This window comes from Lycium barbarum, chromosome 4 (assembly GCF_019175385.1).
Source record: "Lycium barbarum isolate Lr01 chromosome 4, ASM1917538v2, whole genome shotgun sequence".
NCBI classification, from domain to species: domain Eukaryota; kingdom Viridiplantae; phylum Streptophyta; class Magnoliopsida; order Solanales; family Solanaceae; genus Lycium; species Lycium barbarum.
Window position 1 is genome coordinate 31,683,062 of NC_083340.1, and position 25,787 is coordinate 31,708,848.

The 25,787-nt window shown below is 31.0% G+C and overlaps 1 pseudogene; it reads right to left on the bottom strand.

Moving 5' to 3' along the window:
* Window positions 1-3,583: 3,583 nt before the first annotated feature.
* LOC132637375 (carotenoid 9,10(9',10')-cleavage dioxygenase 1-like) overlaps window positions 3,584-25,787 on the bottom strand; it is a 36,603-nt pseudogene continuing 14,399 nt past the window's right edge.

Consider the following 25,787-nt stretch of genomic DNA (forward strand, 5'->3'; position numbering starts at 1 on the left):
TGGTTGAGATTGGATGTTTTTATTGTTGATTTTGAGACAGGAAAATTTTGGATAGTCATAAAAATAGGGGAAACTCTGTCCGATTTTCTGTAAATTCTTGTTAAGGCTTGCTTTGGGAATCCTACCCCTTAGCGCCGGTCATGGTCCTAAATTGGGTCGTGACACTTATATAGCAAAAAAAAAAAAAAAAAAACACTGGCGTTGGTGGATTTCGAACTCACATCTTGGGAAAAGAGAGAACTAGACTATCCTCTACTTTACCACTGTACCAATAGTTTATTTGTGTATGTGGGTTGACAAGTAAATAATATCTATCTTTATAGAATTTTTCTAGTACAAATACATGGTCTACACAAAAGCTACTGGGTTCGACCGAACCCCCCTTTATCACTGTAGCTCCGCCCCTGAGCGTATGCATATACACGATGGTATAGGATAAAAAGATAAAGTAACTGCTTTATAACAAGAACATGTGTGATTATTTATTAATCAAGGAATAATTTCATAGACCTCCTCCGAGGTTTAAACTTATAACACATGCTTCCTTTGTGGTATTAAATATTACATAAACCTCCCTTTTTATATAAATGTTGCAATAAAACTGTTTGTGAGCTAAACCTGGACAACTTTGCCCTTAAGCTTTATATTTTGCTTCACTTTTATTTTTCAAAAACAATTACTATCAGTGGAAATTTCACCGGGAAGAGATTTTAGTATGATTTGCTTGATTTGATAACATTTTTTTATGCCTTGCACTCGTTCTTCTGAGTTGTGACGTTTCTTCAATTTAAAAATTATTTACTTGCTCAAGACTTGATTAGGTGATTTTGATTTTAAAGAATAAAGGAAATAACGAAAATGAAACAAAATAAAAGAACTTCCTACTCTCTTTTAAACTTATCATCTTTTTACTTATACTCATATATTTTAGCATTATTTGTAAGTTTAATTTCATTTGTTTTCTTAATAAACCAAAAATAATTAGAATAAATTAAAGGAGTGTGATAGAATTAGAGTCGTATCTAGTTGAATACATGAATATAGTTTGTTTATATAAAAGAATATAATTAAAGTATATATTACGAATTTTTTTTAATGAAGAATAGAGGTTTACATAAAAATTTACTTTCAAGAAATAAGCTGAATTAAATCTATTCACCCCACGATAAAATTTAAATAAATAAGTATTTTTCTTACACAAATTAGTAGAAACATAAACTTACAAACTAAGGGGCAAACTTGTCCATTTCAAGTCAAAATATAATTATGTTACGTTATATAGGGAGTCCGGAACCTAAATGAGTCTAAAAAAAAAAAAAAAGAAAGTGACCAAAGTACATCATAAAAAAAGTGAGTGACCAAAGGACCTTTGACACACTTTTTTATGCGTTATAGTTGACTAGGCTAACGGCCCCCGTTAAACCCATTACCCGAGCTTTAAAAAAATTTAAAAAATAAAAATATTTGAATAATGCAGAAAAAATTGTGTTAGGCAAAGTAGATTTTTTTTTTTTTTTGCTTTGTTGTACATTGCACAATCTGACAAATATTAATGTCATTCTTAGTTCAAACCAAAAAACCCTCAATGAAACTTCCACATGACAGTTAAGTTATAGCCGATTGATTAAGCCCAAAAAAATAAATTAATAGTTTAAATTGAAAATCAAACTTGAATATTATCGGATTTTGTAGATTATCGGTTTAAATTAAAAACTAAATTTGTTTTGGGCTGCTAAGCCTGGTCTCATGTCACACTCAGCCATCTTCATACTCGTTCCGCCAAATCATTGGCTCTGATATCAGTTATTGGGCTAAAATGGTCCAAGATACTCTTAATTACATAATGTGATATTGTCCGCTTTAAACAAGTCCGCAAGACTTTTCCCCAAAAGGTCTCACATTAGTAAGAATATCTAACACCTTATAAGTATGTTTTGATACCAACAATTGTTGGTTTTTTGGGCTTTTTCTCTTCTTATGTGGATAAATAAAATACCTTTTGGACCTAACTCACTTTTCTCTATACCCCACTAATATTAAGGACATATAAATATGACCTATATTAGGTCTTAAAGACAACAAGAGAGAAAAAGAGAGGTGCAACTAGTTTTGAAGCCTCGAGAAAGAAAAAGTAGTGTTCTTTTGTTCCAGAAAATATCTGCTTAGGTAGCTCACTTCAAATTACGTTTTTTGATTTGCTAACCGTTGGATTGTGCTCAAATTTGAACTGGGGGTTCTCAATATCTGGTTCTTGGATTTCAATGGCGGAGATCGAATTTTGTGGTCTGTAGCTTCAGTTTTGGAGGCACGAACAGTAGCTCGTTTTGGGGGTGATTTCTCTCCTTTCTTCACTAATTTTGGTGCAATCTATTATGTATTGTTGCTTCGTGTTTGGCGTTGATCTTGTAGCCATAACATTATTGTAACTCTCATTGATTTTAATGTGGGCCGGAGGTCCCGTGGTTGTTTCCTCTTCACATTGAAGGGGTTTTTTCACGTAAATTTGATGTCTCTTGCATTTGGTTTATTTTGCTTGCTTTGGTATTTTATTGTTGGTATAGCTGCTGACCATATATCCGTTTGTGCTTGAAATCAATTTGTTCCTCTTGTTCAAATAGTACGGGAAGTTTTACCTTGGGTATTTCTTCAGTTATTACCTTGTCGTGCAATTTGATTATTGCTTGTTTCCTCCCAACAATTTGGACGCAAATTATTTAAACATAAAACATGAGAATGAATTTTAAAGCCAAATGAATAATAATGAAATTAAACCATAAGTACTAAATTATATTCCATTATATATTTGAATTACATATACTAAAATTCTTAATCATATATGCTTTACATTAGGGGTGTTCATGGTTCGGTTTGGGTCGGTTATTGGTTAAAATCATAACCAAACCAATTTAATCGGTTTTTAAATGTCTAAAACCATAACCAAACCAAGTAAAATAATAACCACCGGTTTGGTTATTGTCGGTTCGGTTCGGTTTGGTTCGGTTTTTCGGTTTATGACTAGCCGTGACAATTCAAATATTCTCTCTCTACATTCTTCAAATTTCTTATGAAGCTTTTTTTCCCTCATGGCCCACAAGGGTGAACTTTGCTGCATATTGAGGGAAAGACACGCTGTTGGCAAATCAGGTGGACCAAACTTGCAACGCAGTTTAGATTCAAAAGAACAAGTCAAACAGAGGTTTCAAAATACAAACAACCCTTATGCTTACGACTTATTAGAGTTGGGCTTGGATTGTTGGACATATTCTTTTAAGACACGGGCCTTAAAAATAAGTAGACCAAAATTAAATTAATAATTAAAAGGTATAAAATATCTTTAATTATTTATGAAAAGCTAATATTATACATATAAATAATTATAAATTTTATGTATATAATTATCGGTTTGGTTCGGTTATTTATTCGGTTATTTTTTACTATAACCATAACCAAACCAAATATTATCGGTTTTTCAAATTTAAAACCAAACCAAACCAAACTAAACCAAATGTCGATTATTTTATTCGATTTGGTTAAATTTTCGATTTGATTTTGATTTTAACCAAAACTGTGAACAGCCCTACTTTACATCACTAAAGGCTTTTCAGTTACAATGTGGCTAGAAGTATAATTATATTACATCATATAAAGAAGTAGTAAAAAAAATTACTATAACTTACAATCTTAGCATCTACCTACAGAAAGATTCGTCATGGCTATGAGCCTATGAACAAATTAAAAATCTACGTGGACTTTCACATAATTTATTATTGTGAGCATTTTTTTCCGTACATTTAATAATGGTTCTTATATTCATTGCTTTTGTGTGTTTGCACATACTAAGACTCTAATGGCATGAAAGCTCCATGAAATCCATATGGCACCCTACTAGGTAAAGTGATAATAGCAATTGGCTCTTATGTAAATTTATTTGCATCAATTATACAAACCTGCAAGAAATAAATAGGTGTGCATTAGCTTTTAACTCTCAATCAAAAGCGGATCAAAGATTTAAATTTAACTAGTTAATTCTTATTTTATAGTTGTGACATTGAAGTAATTTTACTTTTAAAATTATGCATTTAAATTTAATATTTATTAAAATTTAGTAATTGGTAAGCTACAACAACGTAACCTACCAACTACAAAAATGCAAAAAAAAAAAAAAAAAAAATTAACGTACTTGAGAAATATTTTCATTTTCGTTATGCGTATATGTCATGATCCAACCATCGTCTTCATCGATGCCTCCAGGTTTTTGAACAAAGGAAGCTCCAGAACAAAATGTATTCTTTGGGAACATGTGATATTCAGCTTTAATCAATTCATCTTCTTCATCCTATATATTTCCCAAATTCCAAGGTGAAAAAAATTGGCCACGTAAAAAATATTAGTATATGAAAGAACAAATTAGCTCTTTTTTTAATTTTTTTTTTCTATATTGTATACTATACATAATTAATTACCGTAGAGATTTTCTTTTCTTCAAAATGAAGCTTGGCTAGCCCTCCAAATCTCGTATATCCTGTTAAAATATTTTAGTATAATGAGTCAATCACAAGCTCTAATTATTTGCCAGAAAAGTGACAAAGAATGTTAAAATTTTGTACATATATAGTTTATTTACCTGAGCCAGACACCTCTGCCAACTCAACAACTTGTAGATAGGCAAATTTATTTCTAGATCCAATGAACTTTTCATTGATGATAGGGAATTCCATTGCAAACTCATCTCCAGATAGATTTTTCTTTCTCTCTAACCTCTCCTGTTTTCATGTTCAATCTCCATTCACAAACACGAGGAAAAGTTGATTCTTTTGTGAATTCATTATCGTCATTTGTGAAACTTGTTTCCTTTTTAAACCATTTGAAGAACTTCCCAAAGTGGTTGACGCTAGAACTAGGTCCTGGTATAACTGATTGACGAGCTCTACATGCTCTCACCACCACCTTTGCAGATTAAAGAACATTTCGATTAAATATTGTAATTGGTCCATGTAAAATAAAATGAAACATGATTTAAATTAAATACATTTATAGCTCTAATTCAATTTTTACATTATCAGTATATATAACTTAACCCTTAACCCTGATGTAAAGACTATTTACCTTATTTTTTGCATTGATAAAAATATGCATGCAACTATTGTTTATAGAAAATGATATTAATTTATCATGATTAGGTTATAAAATAAGTATTAAAAAGGTGTATTAATTAATTATGATTTAGTAATAATAGTATATCTTTATATATATGTGTGTGTGTCACACACACACATTCATTGGGTTGATTTGATAAATACCGAGTGCGATAAGTTTTTATCTTTTGCATTATTAATCCCACTTGTTGTGAGTAATCTCATGCATGGAGTTTAAGTTCTACACTGACCATATATAGATTCTTTAAACCATCATATCAATTTGATCTATAACAAGAAGTAATTATTTATAATAAGTCTGATATGTTAATCTGAAAATAAAGTAATAATATGCTATAACTACTCAATTTACTTTGGTGTGGTATAAAAAAAAATTTACACCACCAATGTATATCATTTAAATTCCATTACATATATACTTGTCAGGTGGCCTGAAATCGTGTAATTTCGTTAACAATGAATATAGACATTAAAACACAACAAAACACTTGATCTATCAAAATAAAAAGAGTATGTGCGTACCTCATCATTATCTTCAAAGGAGTTAATGACGTGAAATACACGACAAGGGTCGACCTCAAACCATTTGATGGAATTGGCATCACCATACCGTGGCATTATGCCAATTCTTGCATATCCATCTTTTTCAAACTTCATTAACCTACATAACCATAATATCTATCAGATTAATTCAAAATACACTAGGTTAGATTGTCATTAAATCCATGAAAATCTCAAGTGAAAATATTATACTCACTGGTCCCCGAGAACAACCCGACTTATGTCAATAGTTAGCGGGAAATTCATGATCACATTGTATCTACACGTTTGACATGGTACCAAGTTAGCTATAGTTAACACAAAATTACGTACCATAAAAGTAGTTTAAAATAGCAAATGAGTAATTATCTTACCTTTGTGTAACTGCTATTTCATGGCAAACAGTACACCTGTCAAACTTGAGATCCGCTTTGTGAACCATTCTCTTTCCATCGGCTGAAAGGGGTAAAGAAACTTAGTACTTATATATATAGGTGCCTTGTCCGAAATCTTAATTATTAACAAATTATCTCCAATCAAAGAATTAGAAGAAGGTAAAACATATATAGATAAATAAGGTACGTACCTGAAATAACACCAAGTTCAAAATAAGGCTTTTTTGCATCAATACCAATTATAACTAGTTCTCCGGTGCCAGGTGCTTTCTGTGTAATGTCATTCAAGAAAGCCACAAAAAGAAAATGATTAAATAAATATTAAAAGATATAGTACTATATATCACTTGTAAGAAGTATGTTCGTTTTCTTTAAGATTTTGTAAATCAATTACTTATGTAACGTACCTTTGGCCTTTGGGTGGCTTGTAAATGGTCTATTCCAAGATCCACTAGCAGCATTCCAATTCCCCAGAGTTTGTAGGGAATTTATGTCGATATCTTGAGGCATATGGTCCTCAGCAATTGAGTAGTATTTGTTTGTATGTTCAAACACATTAGTATTGCTCAGGTATTTGTTTATCACGCCAAATCTCAACTGCAACACAACAAAAACACTACTTAAAATCTAGCCTGATTTTCATGATCAAATTAAATTCCTAAATTTAGTATCATATATTTAAATAATATTTGATGACCAAATTAGAGGCAGATCGAGAATTTGAAATTTATGAGTTTCTACAATGATCTCAAGTTAATACAAAAAGCTAATGAGTTCACATTAACCAGTAACGGGGCTTCTAGTTCCGCTCGTGATCCAAATTGACTATATATAGTATGCGTAGGTTTTGTTGGCAGGCGTATGTAGCCTATAAGGTTGGGGTTCAACTGAACCTCAAACTTTGGACGCGGAGCCTAAATTTATGTGTAAAAAATTATTAAAATTGTAATAAATAGTAGATATGAACCCCTAACTTTAAAATATAATGGGTTCAATACTAAAAATCTATAGATTGAACCCATAAAATTTAAATCATGAATTCGTCTCTGTGTTGGAGTAGTACATACCACATTTAGAAGGTAAGCGAACAGTACAGCAGGAGAATCGCCTTGAATAGCTGGGAGAAAACCGGGTTTATTTCTATCTTTTTCCATATTGTAAGTATCTGTCTGGACATGTTTGTTCTTGTACAACATATTCCAGCTGCCACTATTTCTTCTATCTTTCTTCAAATGTAGGGCATGTAGCATTCCCTCTCCCTCAACCCACATGTGGCTAGATTCCCCAAATACACATCTTGTCGATTTCAATCCTCCAAACAGTGGGTTTGGCCCTGCAATAATATATAGTGATTAGTGCTCCACATTATTTGTAAGTAGGCCCCGTTGGGCGTGCACGAATCGATAATTCCAAATATTGAGTTTCACTAACAAATTTCCATTTTTTTTATTTCCAAGTGAAGTTTATGTCCAACAAAATTTCAATTTCCACAAAAAGAATTTGAACTTCAACTCTAAATACTTTTTGTTTTCAATTTTAAACTCAAATATATTATTGTCCAGACGCTTTTATTTTTTGTAGAATGATGGTAGTTAAGCTCTACATACCTAAGGATTGAACACTTCATGTAGGTTTAACGTTTAAGTACACTCTTTGTTTTTTCATAAATGGCATTGTCAATCCATACAAAGACAGGCTAAGTTGCTCGGACTCTCTAAAAATGCTGCTGCACCAGTATCGGATCCTCCAAAAATACACTATTTTTTGAGAATCCGACACGCACCCATCGATATTTTTGAAGAGTCTGAGTAATATAAAAGACAGGATTACGTATGTCGTTTCAACATAGAATAAATCTAAGGATTACATACCGTTTCTTATGTAAACGCCCTCTGGAAAATCATCCGGAATTTTTCCTTCAACTATTCTTACTGTTGTAGCTTCTCCAATCTCTTCACTGGTGCAAAATTACCCTGTCAAAATTAAAGTTTAATACATTAGTGTTCAAAAGCATGTAATAGAAAGAAACTACAATTTGGTCTTTTTATTTTTTAAAGCGATGTTGGAAAATTACCTGAGATGGGAGCAATGGTTGGTCAACGAATTCATACACGAAGTCTCCTTTATAGCTTTGGAACGTCCACTGAAATATTTGGAAACTGGTCCAAGTCCCTCGACAATGGCTGTTCAAATCCAAATGATGCAAGTTATGGATTGTCTCTAACAACTTAGATGATTAAGTTGATAATAATAATGATCCGTAATTAGCAAATTACACAAATTAATACGCTTTTGTATCTGTAGAAAGCATGTCAGTGGGGTGGGGTGGGTGTTCGGGCGAGGGGTTAACTTTAAACTTCATAGTTCACTCTGTTATATATGTATATGTATATATGAACACACAATACGCGCATGCACACATATCTACATTATTGTCGCATCTAAGGGTAGTGTCACGACCCAAACCCATAATACCTATTGTTCGGTTTCGCCCAACAGGCCTCATGGATTTATTTCTTGGGTTACGCCATCATCAAGCCCGAAAGCGTGCGTCAGAAGTTGTGTTATCCCCTATAAAACTCTTCAATTACTTTCCTTTCCCATTCTAATATGGGATGGCCTAGAATATCATGTATACTCTTTCAAAGCTTGTCAGCCAAAGGCCTCTAGTCTTTCTCTCTTTGTGTACGATTTTAAAGAAGTTTTTAGTTTTTTTTTTTTTTTTCCAAAAGATTTCCTTTTGAAGAAAGGGTTTGAGCGAGGGTGTTTTAAACAAAATGTTGCACTAAAGGAGGATAGTTTACCTTTAAACTAGAGGATAATGGGTTCCTCGGGTGCTCAAGGTTGGCTGGAAGTGAAGACCTCTGCAAAGAGCATTTGGCAATGATTGAATCGCAATTTGGGTATGAAAAATGTATCTCGTAAATGATATGCTACTTAGGGCCTGTTTGGAAAGCCACCAAATAATTGAAATTGAGTGTAATTACATAGTTTAACAGGTTTGTTTGATCAAGTAATTACTTTGTTAGGTGGGAATTGAGTGTAATTGAGAGAGTGTAATTACACTCCAATTCTCAAGGGTGATTGGGGGTGCTGAGAATTGGGTGTAATTACACCATGTAATTACAGGGTTCCTTTTTAATTTTTTTTTGTTTTTTTTATTTTCTTTTTTTTTAATTCATTTTTATTTCTATTATTTAATTTTTTTATTTCCACTTTTAATTATTTTTCTTTTTATATTATTTATCTTTCATTTCCTTTCTTCTCCTTCCCAACATTTACTTCTTGTGGTTCCATGTAATTGCTCATATTTTTTTTAATTTTTAATTTTATTCTTTTAGCATAAACGTGTTATTATTCTAATTTTTGAAACTACACCTATTAATATTTAGAAAGAATGAATCATTAACAAATTTGGCATATAATGAGTGATGTTATTAAAGTAGAATTTCGTTGTGAATGGGGTTATAGACTTATATGTTCCCTATCTTTTGAATTATATTTACTTAAGTTACATTGGAACTTACTTATGTTATGTTGGAATTTGACATAAGAGTATTACGTTAAACTTTTTCTTTTGGATTGTGAATTTAGGTTATATTTTCAATTTTAATTTATTTGCTATAGTATTATTGACTTGTTAGTTCACATTCTATGCTGTTTATTTTTCACTTACAATTGTTTTTTTGTCAAACATTTTAATAATATTATGACATTATATTTACAAATATTATTATTTTTTTGTCAAACATCCAATCTATGATGTTCTCACAAAAAAGTTTGCTTTTAATTTTTATAATTAATTAAAATTAAAATATTATTAATTAATTAATTAATTAATATATATATATATATATATATATATATATTATTTTTTACAATATTAGTTACAAATATAAGATTATTAATTAATATATTTTCAAGAAACAATGTATTGTTAAATACCTAATTTAATATCATTTATATAGGCACGTATTTTTCAAATATTTAATTTTAATTTTTAATAATTAAATTTATTTTTAAATTAAACTAACCGTGTCATTACACTTGTGCGACCAAACAGCACGCTTATAATTACACTATGATTACGTTATGACAAACAAATAGGTTGTTGTAATTACAATACTGTAGTAATTACACCAATTTCAATTATCAGGTGGCTCTCCAAACAGACTCTTAATAATTGAAGGTGCAATTGCATCATATAAATAAAACTAGTTGTACAAGGCTTGTGCTAAGTCCTGGCCCAAACTCAAAATATAAAAATAGTACTAATATCTTAAATAAAGAAGTATAATTTGTTTCATATTTCCTTACCGCGTATAATTAATATAATTCAGTGGCACGTTAAATATATATTATTGATAAGTCTTCATGAGTTTTTAGTCACCTAATTAGATATTACATTTTTAAGAAACAAATATTATGAGGAAGGAAGTTTGACAGAAAAATTATCAAATACCAAAGGGACACAAATGACTCGATATTTTGTAATGTAACATAATTTAAATTATGTAAAATAGTTCCAACTCGATGAAAATCATATATTAAAAGATATTGACATTTTAATAGTATTTGTGAGCATATAATTTTTTATTTATAGATAGAATTTTTTGTTTTTTGTTTTTGGTATTTATGAAGTTTTAATTTCACTCATATGTAACAAGAGTTTATGCTGTCAAATGTGGTGATTTAAGCTTAGTTTTAGATGAAATTAAGGGAAAAACTAAATTCATTATATGAACTTCAAGAATCAATTTAGTTCTTCATATATAGTTTATGCTTAAAAATATTAATTCTAAGTTAAAATTGCTTTATAGTACTTTCTGTATTTTTAATATCTAAATTTTAATTTAAAATATTAAGTTTATCTAATTCAATTTAGCTTTAAAATTTAGTCAAATTGACTATAGGAAAATGAAAAATGTCACATAAATTAAAAAGGGGGCAAGATTAATTAGCAACATCTAATAAATGCTCCAGTTGAAAACGATAATGTGGCCTCATAATTGCCTAAATTTTGCTAATATGTAATGACAAATGATGTAAAAGGTAATCTAATAATCCTTTCGGTTCATCGTATTAGGTGTTTTTAGCTTGGACACACCTCTTAAGAAATCACTTATCCCTAAAAAGTCAGAAGTGTTTCACAAAATTACCTTGATTAAATAATACTCCCTCCGTCCCAATTTATGTGAAATAATTTGACTAGGCACGAAGTTTAAGAAATAAAGAAGACTTTTGGTCTAAAATAAGCCAAAGATATTTGTGTGGTTGTAAATCATCTCTTAAAGCGTAAAAGGTAAAGTTTAAAGTTAAATTATTGCCAAATAAGGAAATGTATCATTTTTTTTTTAGACTAAAAAGGAAAGTGTATCACATAAATTGGGACAAAGATAGTACCACCTTAATATGATTTTTTGATATATTTGTGTGGTTACCACCTTTTTTTTTTTTTTTTTTTTGAAGGTGATGATTTTCAGCTTGTGCAAAACTGTATAGAGTTTATCTCATGTTATACATGGAGGTCAGGTCTCTTGCCCCCTTATTAAAATTGTAGGTTTCATATTGGCGGTAATAAAATCACGACTTAAAATTAGAAAACAAAATTAATATGCCCAGTTGAGTGTCTCTGTGTGTGTATATTATTTTCATTCGATGTCTTGTATCTGATTTGGTGTTTCTTTAATGGCAATTAACTATTAAAACTTTTAACATAGAACATATAAGGCAATATATAACTCTAATATTGTATGTGCGCTTTTTGGAAGCACATTAGTACTAATGCGGTAACTTTGGAATTTTTGTGTATATACGCAATTATCGAGTGGCTAGTGGAAATTAGTAGAGTACATGTTTAGCAATCTTTATCAATGATAAGCGACAAACTGCTAGTTGTCTTTTCAACGGCAACACTATGGAGAAGAAATTTCTTTAGTTCCTTTTCTATGAATTAAAAACACGTTTTTTCTTAGAAATTAGGACGGGTGGTTGAAGAGAAAAAAAAAAAAACAATGATTGAGTTGCAATTTGGGTACTGAATCTCGTAAATGATATGCTACTAATTAATCATTAACGGTGCAATTGCATCACATAAACAAAAAGTCAAGATTCATTATAGTTATAATTAAAAATTTCCATAGTATTGCCTAACCTAAACTCTGTAGGGGTCAAGTAAGACATGATAGTAATTTAATTGTTTATCTTTACTTTATAGTTTGATTTGTTGTCTTTATTTTGGAAATCCAAGAATCTATTTCGTGTTCAAGATTACTTGTCTTTGAGTACTTATTCAGCATTATTTAATTCAATTATCGTCAAGTTATTTTGGTAAATACAATTTTTTTTCGCAGAGTTAATTCCATGTATGATCATCCAACTTATTGAAATAACCTAACAAAGCTATTTTTATTTTTTAAGATGACAAAGTCACTAAACTATGTTATTTGACTCAAAAAATAAAAGAACAACCATTTGGCATGCTATGTCATATTAAAAATAAAAAAAAAATTAAACCCAGCTAACCCATATCCCTTATAGCCATTTAACCCACCCAATAAGAAAATTTGACACGAAAATGGATCTCTTTTTGAATCAACTAACATGGTATCTGGATAAAAAAAAAATCAAACTATCAGAGTATTATCTAGATCTACCTCAGGATCTATGACGAGAGCTAAATTAACTAGAATCACAAGAAGATAACATTAAAAAAAAGGTTACGATTCATATAAGATTGCGATCATGTATCATGTATGTCCAATTTCAACATATATGGTCTACACTATCCAATATCATATCTCTATAGGCAGCCCGGTGCGTTAAGTTTTCGCTACATGCAAAATTAGAAAAAAGACCGGATCACAAGGATCTATTGTATGCAGCCTCACAGCAACATACTGGACCAAACCAGAAAAGAAACATAGCTTCAATATTTCATCAGCTTAATAATCACACTTCCCCAAAATCCCAGCAACAAATTAAAAGATGTAACATGCTCAAAGAGTTGTCCATCTTCAACGAAGTCTTCACCTGAAAAATGTATTCCCAATGTCTCATGTGACACTCTTCATTTTTTGAGATTCAAACTATGCAACGACTAATATTATAAAATGTATTTTTTTCATCATATTAGAATGAGCAAAATTACATCTTATAGTACTCTTCGCATAGTTTTTGAATAACTAAATTTTAATTTCAAAATATAGAGTTGATCTAATTGAATTTAACTTTAAAGATTAGTCAAATTGACTCTCGTTAAGCGAAAAGTGTCATATAAATTGAGACGGAGAGATTACCAAATTTTCTTATTGGGTGGGTTAAAATGGGTATCAAGGATATGGATTAACTGAGTTTTATCTCAAAGAATAAGTTTTAATATGACATGACATATCGAATGGTTGTTTTTTACTTTTTTGAGTCAAATAGCAATAGATGAGTGCCTTTGTTGTCTGAGCGGGTCCATCGCTCAAGCACGTGTACGTGGTCGACATGTAATAAAGTGATAAGTAGAGTATCGTCATTCCCAACAAAGACTTGTAATTAACTATTCCTTCTTTGTTCTATAATAAATATATTGTGTGATATATGAGCATCTTTGTTCATTTGGTGATACACATCTAAAAATATGAAAAATTGTTATTTTAGTTCTCAATAAGTGAACCTGAGTACGATCTAAGTTTGTTGAATTCGTGTGATCATCTTCGTCGATTCTTCTCTGCCAAAAATTCTCATGATTTTTCTTAAAACATTTGGCCACTTTATTAAATAACTCTTTGCTCGAGGACAAGCAAATATTTAAGTGTATGGGATTTGATGGGAGAAAAATACCATATAAATAAAGTTGTTATCTAATTTAAGACTAATAATTTTACAAATGAGAAGATGTGTGGCAAAGAGATTTAAGTATTGAATTTTAAAAAAAAATCAAGACAAATAAAACAGAAAAAGAAAGGGAAAAGGGTAAAAAATATTCTTCTACTTTCTCTTATTAGCTAAGTTTGTCCTACGTTACAAGTTTCCTATGGATTATTTTAATTAGGTGGGTCATGTTGGGTTAAAAAAGAAAAATCGGGTAATTTTAAGTGAAATTGGGAAATTGAGGTTGATTTGGGGATTCCAACCAATTGAGGGCCAATTTTGTTAACTTCGGTAACAGCAGCAGTATAAATAAACCCAATTTGTAACGGGGGACAAACTTAGCTAATAAGAGAAAGTAGATGGTAGTTTTGACCCTTTTTCCAAAAAGAAAAACTGGGAAGAAAAGGAAAAGGGAAAATTAAGGCCCATGACCATTCGCTCATCTAGTTTAGAGAAATTAGCCTTCTTACCCGATTTAGCCCAATTAGTAAATTACTAGCAAACTACGCCTGTGCGATGCACGGCCCCAACATGATTAATTTGGTTACTCACTTTAGTTAGTCTTTATGGTTTATATATTTTGCAAATGATACCGCAATTCTCCTTAGTGAGTCTCCATTTTTTATTTCTTTTCCTCTTATTTTCCCCCTTAATTTCTCGATTATTGTTAAAATTTGTTTTATTTTAGTTATGTCTGCCTCTTTTTATATTTAGTAAGTTGATAATTGAAATATCCTACATGTCAGGTTTATAATCACAAGATTCAAAGGATATTTTATTATATTATACACATTTTTAATTTAGAATCACAAGATTCAAAAGTCTATCTTTATTTCTTAAACTCCGTGTCTAGTCAAACTTAGACACTTAAATTGAGACTGAGGGACTACATGCCAAATGAAGGAAATGAAAGGATAATTGAGACTTTGCGTTAGATCTAATTAACAAAGAAATTTGTAGAATAAACCCACCATAATTAATAGCAAAACTCTAATTTAAACGGGAAAAATTAAAAGAAATTATCAAATTCAGAGTACCAACTATATGAACCACCAAGCAGGCCAGAGAAAAATCAGATCAAGCGAGTGAAGACCAGAGAAGTAGAATAAAGGCTGAGAGACCACCAGAATAGTGAAGAAGAAAGGCATTACTCACTTTAGTTAGTCTTTATAGTTTGTATATTTTCCAAAGGATACCGCGATTCTCCTTAGTGAGTCTCCATATTTTGTTTCTTTTCCTCTTAGTTTTCCCCTTAATTTTTCAATTGTTGTTAAAATTTATCTTATTTTAGTTATGTCCGCCTCTTTTTATATTTGGTAATTTGACAATTCAAATATACTACATGTCAAGTTTATAATCACAAGATTCAAAGGATATTCTATTATATTATCCACATTTTTAATCTAGAACCACAAGATTTAAAAGTCTATCTTTATTTCTTAAACTCCGTGTCTAGTCAAACTTAGACACTTAAATTAGACAGAGGGACTACATGCCAAATGAAGGAAATGAAAGGATAATTGAAACACTACAGACACGAGGGGGTTTAAAAAGTAAACACACAAGAGGTAGAATTAATGTTAAACTTCTGAAATGTACACATGTTAGTCCCTGCTTAGAGTACAATTTCATGTGCTTTCTATGATAGAGTAATAAAATAAAGTGTAGAAGTAAAGAAATATGATAACGTAAAAGTGGAATACATGTGTACAGAGAATAGGTGACAAACCAAGTACCCCTTCCGTTCCAAAAAGATTATTTTAGTTCCAAGCCTTAGATATTTGTGTGGTTGTAAATCATCTCATAAAGTTAAATTGTTTCTAAATATAGAAAGTTGCCAATCTTTTTGGGACATACTAAAAAGGAAAGGAAGTGTCACGTCCCAAATCTGAATGGGACGGATCATGCTCTATATGCAACTACTATGAATTGTAACAGATTGTATGTCATAACTTTAGATACAAAAGGGAGACATAATGATTTCCGTACATATGTGCCTGAATACAAGTGCTGGGAAAGGGCCTCGAGCTACCCATAATCTCTAACATCAATGAAGAACCCTAGACTCGACTCAGCCCCAGTTAGAATTAGAGCGTATAACTTTTTCACTAAACATCTGTACTGCCTATCAAGATGGTCTGCCAACTTGTAAATCTGAATTTGCAATGTGGAAAAGAATAACAAATGGAGTGCCCCTGGCCAAGGGACGTCAGTACAGAAAGATTGTACTAAGTACTAAGGCAAACATGAAACATAGGTAAAGACATCAATCTAAAGAGGATAAGAAACAACCTGTACGTCTGAATATTTCTGTGAAGCATGAAATACATAATATCATGTATATGCATATGTGATCTTATGTCTCTGTACATCTGAAAGTGCCTCTGAGGGTGTATGATATGCATGCTTTCTTTCAAAAATTATATGCATATATCATAATTGTTAGTGCTGAGAAACGTACAGCCCGATCCATAAGTGTCAGTGTTATGGAATGTACAGCCCGATCCATATATCATATCATCCCGCGTTCGAGGTATCATCATAATCTACCTACTGTAGTGGTATGCACATCTACGTGCCTGCCCAGTCGACTACAGCGTTGTGCGGTGTGAGAAATAGTTGTACATAAATATAAATGCATGAAGGACTCATAAAGATGACATCTGAGCCTTACGGAGGGACGTAGAGTCGATAACCTCCGAATATCATTATGGATCTAACATCATCGATATCTCTTACCTCTACTGGATCTATGATCATGAGGTCAATTCAATAATCATAAGCATAAAACAATAACATTATCAAGAATCCAAAGAAACATAAGCTTTCTAAGAATGGAATCATTATGGATAACGCTCGTTTGTTCTTTCTCATATGATTCATGCCAAAAAGAATAAAAGGGATAGCCTTAACATACTTTATGCTCTTCTGATAGAGCTAAGGCCCTGGGGAACATATGACTCAACAATAATGAGAGGCTAATCATTTACGAGGAGTTGATAAACAACATCTCATGGAGGGAATAATTGTGTAGAAGTAGAAGACTTGTGACGCTCCATTCTTTGGAACTCATCTATAGAGAGAAACATATAATAGTACTTCGCATCGGAGAAGATGAATACGATCTAGACTTACACGGTAACATTTCTACAGACCTTATTATGATACTTTCAGAAACCATCCTCTAATATTCCGGTCCATCTTATTTTGGAAAGACTGTGGTCGACTACGTCAATGTGATTTATCTTAGAAGAATCTCAATACCCTCAATGGTGGAATTTGAATGCTTACGACACAATATTCTTCTTACATTATGCTCTACAACCCCTTATCAATCATCTAGAAACTATCGACAGTATGTCCATCTTAGACAGTGATCTATAATCCCTTTAGGCTACGTGCGACTTATCAATATCAATCCATTTAAGGAAGGGACTGTAATACTTTAAGGAGAACTTAGTGACTTGAACTAGGGAGTTATATGCTCGAATGATAAACTAAATCATGAACATAACGTATTTCTTTATTTAACTTATGGAGTTTATGACATGGATTTAATGTACTTCCATAAACTCTAGAACTCTTCAACGATACCTTTTGAACCTCATACATATAACTTAACTTCCATAAACCTTATGACTCGTCAACGATAGGCCAAAACTAATCATTTGATTCATCTTACTTTCAAATCAACATCCCATCAATTACCACCATAAACTGGCCATACAACTCGTCCTACACATCAATCTATTCCTCATTAGTGCTCCTTAGGAGCTATCAACAATGTTCACCTTAAATGATCCCTCTATACCCAATTCTGACCATAAAGAACTATCAACACCATTTATCTTAGCTAAAATCCTATAATTCCCTTAACCATACTTTAGAAACCATCAACATTATTCTACCTGATCACATTTTCATAACTTATCTTAAGGGACGCTCAACGACCCAACAACGGTCACCTGAGTATCATTAATCATGATTCATCTTACGCTACCCTCTATAACCTCTTAATTATTACATGACCATTAGCCATAGGGTGGCGTTCTTTCTAGCCAACACCCTACTGCCCCATTAATACAAGTCCTAGCTAACAATATGTTTTATATCATAATCTATAATCAATCAACAATCTCATGAAAGTTAACCATACAATTTACCTTAAGTAGTATTTCGTTATCCGTTTATGATCTTTAGGAGCTTCCACATGACTAGTCTTATTTAACTCTCTACATTTTAATAATGACCACTAGAACTACCAATATCCACCCATCTTACGCTACGTTCTACAGCTCCTTTTAATGACATTCCAGGAACTCTCAACACCCCTAGTCCTAAACGTGTTCTATGCCCCTTTTTGGATGATGTCTTGTAAACTCAACTTTGGGAGAGGGCCATTGGAGTGGAGTATCGATATCAAAACATATGACATATTCTAATTCAACTTATAAGACATATAACGTGGAAATGATACGCTTTCTTTTGAAACTCTGGACTTCATAATACATATGAGAGAACACCAACGAGATCTGCAAGCTATCAATATCATCCCATCTAAGGGGGAAACTCTACATCCATTTTGATAACTCAGAATTCGATTTCTAAGAGAAATACGCTTGAGTGCCAACTGATTATGGACATATAACATTTTTTAAGAAACTCATAAGACTTGTAACATGGAATCAATACACTATAAGCTCTAGACTTCATGGTCATATAAGCAACAATTAACACACGTCGTGCCGTAGTGGTGAGTCAAGGAATAGCCTCACGTACCTTTACTTTCTATCCATCAATGATAGCAATAGAACCAGCTCCTTTTGCACTTAAACTACAACAAGGAAAACAAGACTAGTATCAACAAGAGGAACACGCCAATTAGCTTATACACGACAAGCTCATTCTGCAAATGTTTTTACGGTGTTAGTCCAAGCCTATCTCCTTTTTAATCCTTTAAACACCCTTACTAACATGTGAACACAAGTCGAATAACACTTTCAACGCCTGCATACAATAAGGACAGTCCCAACATGCTATACAACACAACTAGCAACTCATTACATCAATCAACCTTCAACTTACCAACTAGTAGCAACTAAGCACATTTAAATCCTTAACTAACTCATCTCCAACATGCTAATATTTTCAGCACCTAAGTATAACAAGAACTGCCCCATCACATGCCACATAACACCTAACATATCAACACCAATTTCCTACACGTTCAGTTCCTCAACACACCAACTAGCCCCTAAACAACATAAGCAATCAAGAAACAACAAGCTTGTTCTACGATCCTGTTTCTTTTGCATTCCTCAAATTCAAAATAACAACAACAACTAACAATAGCCAACAAGTAAAAAAACAACAAGAGCAGCCCAAAAACTACATAACAAGCCCAACAACTCATCTATATCATTCAACCATCAACCCATGAACTTGTAACAACTAAAACACCTCTAAAACTTATACTAAATTATACATATGAAGAAGAATGAGGGACTTACCTTTACAGTGTCAAAACCAGCCTTAGCTTCATCTTATTTCAACTAGAAGAAACCTCCAATCCGACAACAAAGTGGAAGGAACAAGTTAAACATGTACTACAATCTCTCCGGAGGAAGAATCACTTCAAAGTGTTGAGCTATGGAGAGGAGGAGAGGGCTTTTTCTTGGTTGTTTCAATACATTAAGAAGAACACTTAAAATCCTAAATAGAATAAAATGATGGCTGCCTTATTTTTGTGATATAGAGAGAGAATTACCTTGAGTTATGGAGGAGGAAGAGATGGCTTCCATGGCTGCCATCTTAGCTTGAAGCTCAACTTAAAAGAGAGGAAAAGGACAGAATGTAGAGAGAGAAGAGAGGGAGAGCTGGCTGCTTTGTTCTGGAGAAATGAGATAAAATGATAATATTACAAGGGAACTTATCTATATATTTAGCCCATAAATGGGCCTAATCAGATTGGGCTTGGATCTACCCCACCTCAACTTTTTTTTCCCTTTTAATTTGGTCCTCTCATTTTAAGTAGGTGATGCACTTACTTGTTAATTACTTAATCTTGAAGGTTGCTGATTTTCTCTATACATGTGTATCATCCTCATTTAGTAGGTAGGACGTGAACCAAGTAAGACGAAAAATAAGTAGCTCAAGCAGGCAGGAGATGTAAAGGAGTAGCTTAAGCAAGTAGAACATGTAAGCACTTAGGACGTCTAAGCAAGTAGGACGTGTAAGGAAGTAGTTTAAGTAAATAGGACGTCTAAGCAAGTAGCTCGAGTAAGTAGGACGGGTAACTAGTAGCTCAAGCACATAAGGCGTTTAACAAATAGGTGAAACATACAGGTGACACATATAAGTGAAGTTAGTAAGTCGTCTTACCTTGTCCGACATCTCATTCGTTCATGAAAACTTATTCACTTTAACTAGACGTAACGTTCACACTTGGACCATAAGCAACTACTATAACCTTATTCCTCTATATTCAAGTAAGTTCATCGACTTCATCTTAGTCGTACACACATTGAGAAGTACGGGGTGTTACAGGAAGACAATCTTTTTAGACGGAGAGAGTAGTAGTACTTGTCAAATGAATTGGACCCACAACTGGATAAAAAGGAAAGAAACCAAGTACAATTGAAATAAGTCCAAATTTAGTGTACAACTCAGACAGTTTTTCATACAATTTGTTGTTGTTGTGTTCGTCCCTCTTGGACACTTATATATATTAGAAAAGAAAAATATTCAGCAAGAACGTGAAAAGTCAAAAGTGAACAAGCAAAAGTGCACCGAGAAAATAAATACATGTCAGAGAATTAAAATTGAAATGCATACATGTACAGAGGAGAATAAATATTTAGCTTTGAGTATTAATGAGACTCAAATGGTGTGGCTTGGTGTATAAAATGACATACATATGGTTTGCTGAAGAAGGAAGCACATACACGTGTGCGATAGCGATAAAATAGGCCCACCCATTTATTGTACAATTTAGGTAACATTTGGTACAACTTATTTCAGCAGTGTTCGTCCCACTTAGCCGCTTCTATATATTGGACTAGATTGCCTATGCCCGTGCTGCGCAAGGGCCCAACACTTCGGATTATAGTGTGCCTATGTATATGTAGTTGTGCCTATGTTCAAAATATGATTAATATAACATTGTAGTTTGTGCTCCGTATCTAAAACTTTATTATATTCGTGTTTGCTACAAAAATTTATTAATACTTTTTAAAAGAGAAGACTTGTTTAAAAGAAAACTATTTTCCCCTCTTTGAGATAAAATAATAGCAATATTTAAGCATGAGTTGATACTTTCAATTTTAATTCGATTAATTTAAAGGTGTAAAATACTTATTATTTTTAATCAAATTTTGATTTGGATAATTCTAATTCAAATTATTAAATTAATTTTATATGTTTAAAACGAAACAAAGTAGAAATTGATTTTCTATTTAAACGAAGAAATGCTATTTTTTAATTTTTGGTAAATATTCTCGGTTTAGCTCATTTTACTTGTCATGTTATCTTTTGCATGGTTTTTTAAGGAAACGTGAATTAGAATTATAATTTGACTAATTTACCTTATTCATCATTTGATCTTCATTTGATATTAATCTCTTTTCACATTTATTAGAGTAAGAATAAAAATAAAAAGGTAATTAAATTGTATCTTATTTTTTAAATATATATATATATATATATATATTTATTTATTTATTTTAGTAAACATAACAAATAAATGACATGGCGGAATAGCAAATACAACAATTAAATATTTTGAAGAAAAGTAATAACATGAGGTCCATTTTTTTGCTGTGCAATAATTTCATCTGCTCCCACTAATGGGTTAATATGCATGTGGCAATGAATCCACTATTATTGACTTGATGGGGATACTTTGGGAATTACATGAATATTGTTTGATTTTTTAATATATGGGGTGCACTTTTTTTTTTTTTGACGTTGCCTTTTTTTTTTAATATGGGGTCCACTTTTTTTTTCATGAGTTTGGAGAGGGTGGAGTTTACTTTTTTTTTCATGAGTTTGGAGAGGGTGGGGTCCACCTTATTTTTTTTAATATTGCTTGGCCTTTTTAGTGTGGGGTCCACTTTTTTTTTTTTTAAGAGTGACTGTCGACGAAGCATGGGTAAACCGATACTTCTATATAGTAGAAAAATAAAAATATAATAAAGTATTTCTATCTACTTTTTAGAAGAGTTGGTAATATAAAGTATAAAACGTCATTTTTTTGCCCTTCAATAAAAAAGTGGGTGGGACCACAAAGGATTTTTTTGCCCTTAAATAAAAAAGTGGGACCGAACACGGACGACGATCTTGCCTCTATAAACCGGCTCTTCTATATAGTAGTAATAGTAAAGTAATACATATAAATTTTTTTATCAAATTTTGATTTGGATAATTTTAATTCAAATTATTATATTAATTTTACATGTTTAAAATGAAACAAAGTAGAAATTTGATTTTCTATTTAAATGAAGAACTTCTATTTTTTAATTTTTAGTAAATATTTTTTGTTTAACTCATTTTACTTGTCATGTTATTTTTTACACGATTTTTTAAGGAAACGTCAATTAAAATTAGGATTTCACTAATTTACCTTATTAATTATTTGATCTCCACTTAATATTATTTTTTCTTTTATGACATTAATCTCTTTTCACATTTATTAGAGTAAGGAAAAAATGAAAAAGTAATTAAATTCTATCTTATTTTAATATATAAGTATTTTAAGTATGTTGTTGTACAATAATTTCATTTGCTCCCATTAATGGGTCGATACGCATGTGGCAATGAATCCATCATTATTGGTTTAATTGTTTGATTTTTTAATGTAGGATGCACTTTTTTTTTTTAACATTGTTTGTTTTTTTAATATGCGATTCACTTTTTTTTTAATATTGCTTGGTTTTGTTAATATAGGGTCCACTTTTTTTTTCCCGTGAGTTTGGAGGTGGTGGTTTTCACTTTTTTTTCTTCCCTTTTTTTTTTAAATACTGGTTGGTGTTTAATATGGGGCCTACATTTTTTCTAATATTAGTTGTTGTTTAATATATATGGGGCCCACAATTATTTTAAAAATAAATTGGAACGGGCGACGAAAAAGTTGAGCCAACCGGCTCTTCTATATAGTACAAATTTAATATATAAGTATTTTAAGTATGTTGCTGTACAATAATTTTATTTGCTCCCACTAATGGGTTGATACACATGTGGCAATGAATCCATCATTATTGATTTAATTGTTTGATTTTTTAATATAGGATGCACTTTTTTTTTTAACATTGTTTGTTTTTTTTAATATGGAATTTTTTTTTTTTTAATATTGCTTGATTTTATTAATATGGGGTTTACGTTTTTTTTCCCATGAGTTTGGAGGTGGTGGGTTCCACTTTTTGTTTTTTAATACTGGTTGGTGTTTAATATGGGGCCCACATTTTTTTTTAATATTAGTTGTTGTTTAATATATATGGGCCCCACATTTTTTTTTTCTAAATTGGAACGGACGACGAAAAGGTTGAGCCAACCGGCTCTTCTATATAGTACTAGATGGCCTATGCCCGTGCTGCGCACGGGCCCAACACTTCGAATTATAATGTATCTATGTATATGTAGTTGTGTTTATATATATACTATGTTCAAAATACGATTAATATAACATTGTAGTTTGTGCTCCGTATCTAGAACTTTATTTTATTCGTGTTTGCTACAAAAATTTATTAATACTTTTTAAAAGAGAAGACTAGTTTAAAAGGAAACTATTTTCCTCTCTTTGAGATAAAACAATAGCAATATTTAAGCATCAGTTGATACTTTCAATTTTAATTCGATTAATTTAAAGGTGTAAAATACTTATTATTTTTTATCAAATTTTGATTTAGATAATTTTAATTAAAATTATTAAATTAATTTTACATGTTTAAAACGAAACAAAGTAGAAATTGATTTTCTATTTAAACGAACAAATACTATTTTTAAATTTTTGGTAAATATTCTCGGTTTAGCTCATTTTACTTGTCATGTTATCTTTTGGATGGTTTTTTAACAAAACGTCGATTAGAATTATAATTTGACTAATTTACCTTATTCATTATTTGATCTCCATTTGATTTTTTTTTTTTTACGACATTAATCTCTTTTCACGTTTATTAGAGTAATTTCATTTGCTCGCACTAATGGATTGATACGCACGCGACAATGAATCCATCATTATTGACTTAATGAGATACTTTAGAAATTACATGAATATTGTTTGATTTTTTAATATGGGTGCACTTTTTTTTTTTGACATTATTAATTTGCACTATTTTTATGCATATATATATATATATATATATATATATATATATATATATACATACATACATACTATGTTAAAACACGATTAATATAACATTGTAGTTTGTACTATGTATCTAAAATTTTATTATATTAGTGTTTACTACGAATACAAAGTCTGCACTTTTTTTTTTACATTATTTTTTTAATAAGAGGTTCACTTTTTTTTTTTTATATTGCTTGATTTTGTTAATATGGGGTCCACTTTGTTTTTACCGTGAGTTTGGAGATGATGGGTTCCACTTTTTTTTTTTTTTTTATAATGCTTGATGTTGTTTAGTATGGAGTGCACTTTTTTTTGGGCAATTATTAGTTTGCACTATTTTTATGCATATATTAGTACTATATAGAAGCATGGGTTTGCACTATTTTTATGCATATAATATATATATATATATATATATATATACATACTATGTTCAAAACACGATTAATATAGCATTGTAATTTGTACTCCGTATCTAAAACTTTATTATATTAGTGTTTGCTACGAATACAAAGTCTGCACTTTTTTTTTTTGACATTGTTTTTTTTAATATGGAATTCACTTTTTTTTTATATTGCTTGATTTTGTCAATATTGGATACTATGTTCAAAACACGATTAATATAACATTGTAGTTTGTGCTCCGTATCTAAAACTTTATTATAGTAGTGTTTGCTATGAATACAAAATCTGCACTTTTTTTTTGACATTGTTTGTTTTTTTAATATGGAATTCACTTTTTTTTTTTATATTGCTTGATTTTGTTAATATGGAGTCCACTTTTTTTTTCCGTGAGTTTGGAGAGGGTGGGGTCCACTTTTGTTTTCATGAGTTTGGGGAGGGTGGGGTCCAGTTGTTTTTTTTTTTTTTTTAAGAGTGACTGTCGACGAAGCATGGGTAAACCGATGCTTCTATATAGTAGAAAAATAGAAATATAATAAAGTATTTCTATATACTTTTTAGAAGAGTTGGTAATATAAAGTATAAAACGTCATTTTTTTGCCCTTAAATAAAAAAGTAGGTGGGATCACAAAGGATTTTTTACTCTTAAATAAAAAAGTAGAATCGAATACGGACGACGATCTTCCCTCTATAAACCGGCTTCTATATAGTAGTAATAGTAAAGTAATACATATAAAACAAATTTATCAAATTTTGATTTGAATAATTCTAATTCAAATTATTATATTAATTTTACATGTTTAAGATGAAACGAAGTAGAAATTTGATTTTCTATTTAAATGAAGAACTTCTATTTTTTAATTTTTAGTAAATATTTTTTGTTTAACTCATTTTACTTGTCATGTTGTTTTTTACACGGGTTTTTAAGAAAACGTCAATTAAAATTATAATTTCACTAATTTATCTTATTAATTATTTGATCTCCATTTAATATTATTTTTTCTTTTATGACATTAATCTCTTTTCACATTTATTAGAGTAAGGAAAAAATGAAAAAGTAATTAGATTTTATCTTATTTTAAAATATAAG